The sequence below is a fragment of the Scyliorhinus canicula genome, chromosome 6, assembly GCF_902713615.1.
Source record: "Scyliorhinus canicula chromosome 6, sScyCan1.1, whole genome shotgun sequence".
NCBI lineage: Eukaryota > Metazoa > Chordata > Chondrichthyes > Carcharhiniformes > Scyliorhinidae > Scyliorhinus > Scyliorhinus canicula.
In genome coordinates, this window is record NC_052151.1 from 21,084,668 (window position 1) to 21,093,348 (window position 8,681).

Genomic DNA, 8,681 nt, shown 5'->3' on the forward strand with positions numbered 1-8,681 from the left:
ACGTTAGACTGATATTGGATTGGATTGGATTGGATTTGTTTATTGTCACGTGTACCGAGGTACAGTGAAAAGTATTTTTCTGCAAGCAGCTGAACAGAACATTCAGTACATGGGAAGAAAAGGGAATTGAACAGAATTCAAGAAAATACATGAGAATACATAATAGGGCAACACAATATATACAATGTACTACATAAGCATTGGCATCGGATGAAGCAGACATGGGTGTAGTGTTAATGAGGACAGTCCATAAGAGGGTCATTTAGGAGTCTGGTGACAGTGGGGAAGAAGCTGTTTTTGAGTCTGTTCGTCCGTGTTCTCAGACTTCTGAATCTCCTGCCCGATGGAAGAAGTTGGAAAAGTGAGTAAGCCGGGTGGGAGGGATCCTTGATTATGCTGCCTGCTTTCCCCCGGCAGCGGGAGGTGTAGATGGAATCAATGGATGGGAGGCAGGTTCGTGTGATGGACTGGGCGGTATTCACGACTCTCTGAAGTTCCTTGCGGCCCTGGGCTGAGCAGTTGCCATACCAGGCTGTGATACAGCCCGAGAGGATGCTCTCTATAGTGCATCTGTAAAAGTTGGAAAGGGTTAATGTGGACATGACAAATTTCCTTAGTTTCCTGAGGAAGTAAAGGCGCTGTTGTGCTTTCTTGGTGATAGCGTCGACATGAGTGGACCAGGATAGATTTTTGGTGATGTGCACCCCTAGGAATTTGAAACTGCTCACCATCTCTACCTCGGCTCCGTTGATCCTGACAGGGGTGTGTACAGTACTTTGCTTCCTGAAGTCGATGACCAGCTCTTTAGTTTTGCTGGCATTGATGGAGAGATTGTTGTCGTAACACCACTCCACTAGGTTCTCTATCTCCCTCCTGTATTCGGACTCGTCATTATTCGAGATCCGGCCCACTATGGTCGTATCGTCAGCAAACTTGTAGATGGAGTTGGAACCAAGTTTTGCCATGCAGTCGTGTGTGTACAGGGAGTAGAGTAAGGGGCTAAGTACGCAGCCTTGCAGGGCACCGGTGTTGAGGACTATTGTGGAGGAGGTGTTGGTGTTCATTCTTACTGACTGTGGTCTGTTGGTCAGAAAGTCAAGGATCCAGTTGCAGAGTGGAGAGCCAAGTCCTAGGTTTTGGAGCTTTGATATGAGCTTGGCTGGGATTATGGTGTTGAAGGCGGAGCTGTAGTCAATAAATAGGAGTCTGATGTAGGAGTCCTTGTTTTCGAGATGCTTTAGGGATGAGTGTAGGGCTAGGGAAATGGCGTCTGATGTTATCAATGCTGCTGCATTGAGGCGGTTGGTTAGCAATGAATTTGAGACATTGCAAAATAATTTGGAATTGAAGGGGAACCTGATTCTAAACAATATTAAAGGAACAATAGCAGCCGGGATTTCTCTGTCTGGGATTGCCAGAACGTCCAGGGCTGGAGGCTCATGTCAGGTTAACATGTGGTCGGAAGACCATGTGATGTCTCCATATTTGGTTGGTTAAGTCAATGGGTAAGATCATGGAGACTGGTATGTGATGTATTGTTGAGGGAAGTCAGACAAATAAGGAAAAAGTATAAAAGTTGAATAATTTGCACTGGAAAATATTGTTATTCGGAAGGGCTTGAATGTCATTCCACATGAACACAACAAGCAAGTCTCACCTATTTGTTCCTTGAATGCCTGCCATTGCCTGTCCGCTGTCCTACCTTTCAGTTATATTTCCCAGTCCATCATAGTCTACCAAACACTAATAATAGGGACTATAGTCCCCAACCATCTGCAACAAATTTGTCGCATGTACTGCCCATGCTAAAGCTGAATTGAGCTTGCAATTTGGTCCATCTGCCAAACTTTTTCGGAGCATGTCATCTATTACTGCATGGTTTCTTTCACACATACCATTACTGAATGTGCTTTCCGCAGCCGTATTCATAACTTTGATAGTCACGTTTTCACACATATCCCTAAACGCGTCATCAGCAAATTCTCCCCCGTTGTCTGGAAGGAATTTTGCTGGTGCGCCCATTCCTGTTCCTATCTATTGTTCCACGATCTGATCTAGGATTACTGTCTTTTCTTTAATTCGTACAATGTTTGATTTAGCACTAAATCTGGTTGCTAAATCTACAAAATGCAAAATAAATATTATTGTTAGCTTTATCCCACATTTTAAGGTCCATGGCCACAATGACGTTAAAATCCCTGGCCAAATGTAGAGTTACTATCGGTCGTGCTGGTGTCCTTCTATACTTCCTACAAACCTCACAGCGATCACTAACCTGTTCTATCAGCTTGGTATAGTCTTCACTCCTCACCACTGCATCCTGTAATAAATTTTTCAGCCTCCGAGGAGATGGATACACAAATTGCCTATGCAGGTTTTAATGCAACAAGCTTTTTATCAGTTAAAGTCCCATTTCCAAATGTCAATAACACCTCCTTAACAACTGCACCTGAAATATTATTTGTCAGTAATGGAATACAATAGTGTTCCGCCTGTGTTAATTGTAAGTCCACCGTCTTTCCAAAAACTGTTGCCTTATCCTGTTCCATATCCAGTTTCATGTATGCTTTCTTCATCGACGGTCTGCTCAGAAGCAAAGGTATCTCACTTGATACAACATCCGTGCTAATGAAATGATTCACTCCGGCAATATTGCAAGGGATCGCCACTCTTTTCAGCGACTTCATAGAATTTACAGTGCAGAAGGAGGCCATTCGGCCCATCGAGTCTGCACCGGCTCCTGGAAAGAGCACTCTACCTAAGGTTAACACCTCCACCCTATCCCCACAACCCAGTAACCCCACCCAACACTAAGGGCAATTTTGGACACTAAGGGAAATTTAGCAGGCCAATCCACCTAACCTGCACATCTTTGGACTGTGGGAAGAAACCGGAGAACCCGGAGGAAACCCACGCAGACACGGGAAGGATGTGCAGACTCCGCACAAACAATGACCCAAGCCGGAATCGAACCTGGGACCCTGGAGCTGTTAAGCGATTGTGCTATCCACAATGCTACCGTGCTGCCCCATGGTAGCACTTCAGAGTGTTATCATCCCCAAATCTGAAACTTGTGGAACTTTCAAATTCCTTAACATTGTAATGATTTTCAGCATTCAAAGAGTCCAAGTAACATTTTAACCAGTCAATTCCACACACAGTGGATGTGCAGCCACTGTCCAATACAGCACAATTGAACGATTCTGCAACCAACACTCTCATTACCGGAGTAAAACTGCTTGTGAATAGGCCAATGCCTTCTTTCTGGCCAGAATCCTTTTCCTCTTCCGTCTTTTCCATGTCATGTGTAGCTTCAAACACTCTTTTATAACGAGTTGGACTGCTGAAAGTGTAATGGTATTGAGAGTCACACCGAAAACATCGATTTATCATATCCCGGGCATTTCTGGGGTTCATTTTCCTATTACCATTCTCCATGTCACTCTCCAGTTATAGGTTTTAAATGGGTTTCTGTCCTCATAATTTCCAGGTCCCGATTTACCTTCCATACTCTCGTAACCTGTTTGTAACTGTACGATCTTGCCATCCTGTCAGTAGTGTACCTTCCATAGTCTGCTTTATTGCTGACTGACCGATTTGTGTAATAAGAGCTAGAGGAATTGAATGTTTCCCCAGAAACTTCTTTAAGGTCTCTATCATCTGATCGAATAAGACATCATTATCCGCAACCTTAACTCCTCCGCAAAGTTAAATTCCAACACAGACTGTGGAAATTCCAGGCGGTGTTTGAGCAGCCTTCTGTGTAGTCTGCTAAATTCCATTATAAAGTCCTCAATAGAAATATCCTCCATTTTCCAGAATCTTTAAAATTCTGACCAGGCTTCATACGCGCTTAACAAGTCATCTTTTTGATAAATCTTATCCATAAAACATAATAGAATCTCCAGAGCTTCTTCTAAGTCTAATTGTTCAAATTCCAGTCCAGAAAACACTTTGCTTCGGATTTCACTGTCATAAGGTAGAGAAAGAGCCAATGCCATACCTTGTTTCCTCTTTCCCAATGCAGTTACCTTAGTCCACATAACTACTGCACTTCTCCATTGGCCGTACGATCGTCTTTCAGAAAACAATTGTGGATAGTCATATCCAGCCATCTTTATCTTAGGTTTAGCCATATATATGTATTTTGTTTCTCCTCAGTCTGGAAAAGTTGTATCTTTCAACCCTTCACATTTGCACAGCAACCTTCCTCTGCTGCCACCATTAGCTTCCAGCTGCTGTTGTGTAAAGAGTCAAGAGTTCTGCTCCTTTTCACAAACACCTTAATTTTCCTTTTAACACACTCTGTGCAAAACTCTATCACCAACATTACATGCCCAAAAGGCCACCTGACGCCTTTTTTCATATCAGTCAATTATCGAATACTTAATATAAATGAGGCATCTAATTGGAATGTCTCTTAACCCATTCCTTAACATCCTGGACCCAGGCCATGCTGGCAATGGTGGCGAACACTGCTCCTCGAGCATCCTGGGGGGCTCAGTCCATATTGAAATGGATATATTGAGCCACCTAGGCATATAGAGCCCCCATGATGGTGCGGATGCACCTGTGCACCGAGGTCTGTGAGGTCTGTGTGGCGTAAATGTTCAAGATGGCCATCACCATGACAGGCACCGGGAGCGGGTGTCCTACCCCATACCCCCCGGGGAACAGGCAGATATGTTGCACTGTCCCCCTGTTCAGCTAGAGTCTACGATGGCATGCCTGGTTTGACAGGTCATCGAATGGGAGGCACTGGGGCACAAACCAGTCCTCATGCGGCACCTCCTTGACACCTCATCCACCACCTCTTCAGCCTGTTAGCTGGCTCTCCATGCTGGGTGGCTGCCTCCTGTTCCTCTGTGGCATGCACCACTGCTGCAGCCTCCTCCTCCTTGAGCAACGCCAGTCACACAGCTGCAAGGCAGCCCCTAGGGCTGCAGCGACCAACAGCAAGGCTACCATTACTGTTTGATTCCAATGTCCATTGTCTCCAGGGGCTGAAAAGTCAATATGTTAGCATGGTGTTCACCCCCATATGCAACCAGGTCCAATGGGAAACACGGTGGCCCCAGTTGGCACTGCGGGCTCTGGCCCCGCATGTTCCCCCCCCCCCAAACACCATCTCCGCACCCCTGGTCCCTTTGTTGCTCAGCACCGCAGGGGCCTCTGGCCTGGCGCCTGTCCCTGCTGCCAGGAGTACCATCAACTTGCGCTGCCCATGCCAACGGTACGCTCTGCAGCCCCTGCCCAGTGCCCCCATAGGGCGCTCCAATGCACATTGCCCTGGGTGGGCCGCTTGATGTCCGGCCAGCGGTGGGTGTACGGTAGAGGGTGGGGTGTGGGGTAATGGGGTGAGGACACTCTACAGAACCAGGGGCCGTCATTTGGATGCGCAGCAAGATGGCTGCCATGCAGGCCATGGCAATGGCTGTCCATGCCTGGATATCGCCCCAGTCCCGTGGGGGGGGGGTTACACGCCACCCCCCCCCCCCCCCCCCCCCCCTCCCCTTTCCAGGCCTAGCAGGGCTCCCCCCACCACAACCAGCCCGGTCAGCGTCTGGCCCAGAAACCCATTGTTATGCGTCTCTGTGCCCTACCTCTTTGTGTCCTACCTCTACCGCAGTACGGTAGCACAGTGGTTAGCACTGTTGCATCACAGCTCCAGGGACCCATGTTCAATTCCCACCTTGGGTCTGTGTGGAGTTTGCACTTTCTGCCGTGTCTACATGGGTTTCCTCTGGGTACTTGCGTTTCCCCCCACAGTCCAAAGATGTGCAGGTTACGTGGATTGGCCATGATAAATTGCTCCTTCGTATCCAAAAAGACAGGTGGGGTTACGGGGATAGGGTGGACGCATGAGCTTAAGTAGGGTTCTCTTTCCAAGGGTTAGTGTAGACTAGATGGGCTGAATGGCCTCCTCCTGCACTGTAGATACTATGATTCTCCTCTCCCTCGCCAGCCACGACGCCGGTTTCACGATTTTTGAAAGCACAAGTGAACCGGCCCATCAGAGGCTGAGCATCGCAGAGGCTGCGAAGAATACCGGGTCAGGCCCGCCAATGATATACAAATGGTTTTTCCTGTATTTATGATCCGGAAAGCATTGATGCTGCTGTCGAGGTGACGGAGAATCACGATTTGGCATCAAATCGGCGCTCTCCATGATTTTGGCATCGGAACAAAATTCGGCGTCAGCCTGTGGAGAATTCTGCTCCGAATCCTTTCGTGCTGTGTAAATAGGGGAGACAGTGGCATTGTGGTATTGTCACTGGGCTAGTAATCCAGAGACTCACGGTCATGCTCTCGGGACCTGGGTTCGAATCCCCACCAGGGCAGTTGGTGGAATTTGAATTCAATAAAAATATCTGGAATTAAAAGTCTAATGATGACCATGAAACCATTCTTGATTGTCATAAAAACCCATCTGGTTCACAAATGTCTTTTAGGGAAGGAAATCTGCCAACCTTACCTGGTCTGGCCTACATGTGACTCCAGATCCACAGCAATGTGACTGACTCTTAAATGCCCCCAGTAATGGGCAATAAATGCTGGTCCAGCCAGCGATGCCCACATCCTATAAACAAATAATAAAATGTTAAAAATAGTAGTTAGTGTAAAAAACCTTTATTTCTTTTAACTACTCTGTGTGGACTCCTTTGTGGTCTAGAAAAGTCACTCAGCTATTTGATCACTTTGCACACACCATCTCCTGGCCTCTCTTCTCAGTAACATTTACATGGAGCTTTGCACCTTGTAATGTTGAACTCATGGGAGATGGAGAAAAACATTGTCACAAGATCAAAGTGACTTCAGCTGCACCTGGACAATTCTTGAAATTTACTGAATTAAGATTTTCTAAATGATATTTAAAATGTAATTCTCCCTGGCTCTTAATTACCTGGATTAGTTACACAGATTGTCGTCAAACTCGAACCTAATGGAGGCGGGTGGTGGGTGTGAGTGTGATTCCACACAGCGTGAGGACACCACCAGAGACTGGAGGGAATGATTCCAGGCATCGGGAACTGGTGAGGGAAAGTTTTCAGACAGAATGCACCTGAGAAAGATGAAGAGAGAGAGGCCGGTGCCAAGAAGCAGTCAACAGTTTTGAGTGGGTCCTTGATTGGTGTTCAGATAGACTCGGGTCTGAATGGAGGGACAGACTCTATGGGACAACGGGTCCACTCTTGCCCTCTTTGCACAATGGGAAACTTTCAAACCATTAAAAACATGCATTTACCTGGGTTTGTCCTTATTTTTAACCAAGCCACTTAATTCAGGGTTCTCCCACAGGAGGAAATATCCTATCACGATCTACCTTGTCAAATCCTCTCAGTATTTTATAGGTTGCTATAAGATCTCATTCTTCCAAACTCCAATGTGTATAGGTCCAACCTTCTCAAGTGTTTCTCCCCCTTAACACCCCCTTAACACCAAGACCCAGCAAAGTGAAATTTCTCTTAACTGCCTCCAGCCAGGGTCATAGAGACGTACAGCCCACAAAAGGCCCTTCGGCCCATCAAGTGTGCGGCAACAATAACTACTCCGAATCTCACGCTAATCCTATTTGTCCCATTCCCTTGAATTTGACAGGGTTTCAAGTGCCCATCCAAATGCTTTTTAACGGTTGTGAGGTTTCCAGCCTCCACTATCTTCCCAGGCCGTGCATTCCAGATTCTCACCACCCTCTGAGTGAAGATATATTTCTTAAATCCCCTTGGAACCTCCTGCCCCTCAACTTAAAACTATTCCCCCTTATGATTGACTCCCTCAACCAAGGGAAGAGCTTCTTCCCTGTCCAAACACCCTCATAATCTTATACACCTCAATCATATCCCCCCTCAGCCTTTTCTGCTCTAAGGAAAGCAATCCAAGGCTAACCAGTCGCTCCTTCCAGCTCAGATGCTCCATCCCAGGCAATAGGGGAGGCAGTGGTGAAATGATATTGTCACTGGATAGGATGTGAAATCAGCAGTGAAGCATTTCAGAGGAAGCTGCTGACAGGACACGTGTGAACCCTGGAATCAGCAGTAGAAATTGCCATGTCAGTGGAGCGAGCAGCAAAAGAGGCTTCACAGAGAGGAGCTGGGGTGAAGATCCACAAAACAGAGACTGTCAGAAATAAGTCTGAAAGAGTATTATTATTATTATTATTATTAGTCAGCACCCAGAACATTGTTTAATTTCAATCTTGTATTATCAATCCTTGCACCCAGAAGCTTAGCTGTTATTTCCCAGTTAGCCACTGTCATTCTAATGAGTGATCAACCTTGCTGGTGAGTTCTGCTGGTCTTTAGTCCTTGAGGTGGAGCATTTGACTATCTCGTTTATTTATTGTAATGCGGGGGTATTAGATCTACCCTTTTACTAAATTCCTTCATTCACCTTTACAATGTCAAACACCACTGCCCGATGAACACAATGCAATCTGTGCTCATTTCGAGCAAGAAACCATCAAACCATTGTCAACTGCACTAGCAGCCTTGGACACACTCACACCAACCATCACAGCGTCCAAAGTCAGATCGGCCATCTTGAAAGTGACAAGAAGGCCAGCACTCGCAGAACAATCCTAAGCGTATCAATAATCTTCACAAAGAAACAATTTAAGATTATCAGTCAGGCTCAGACTTGCAAGGGACCTATCCCCTGCAAACAGAAAGGACATGACACAG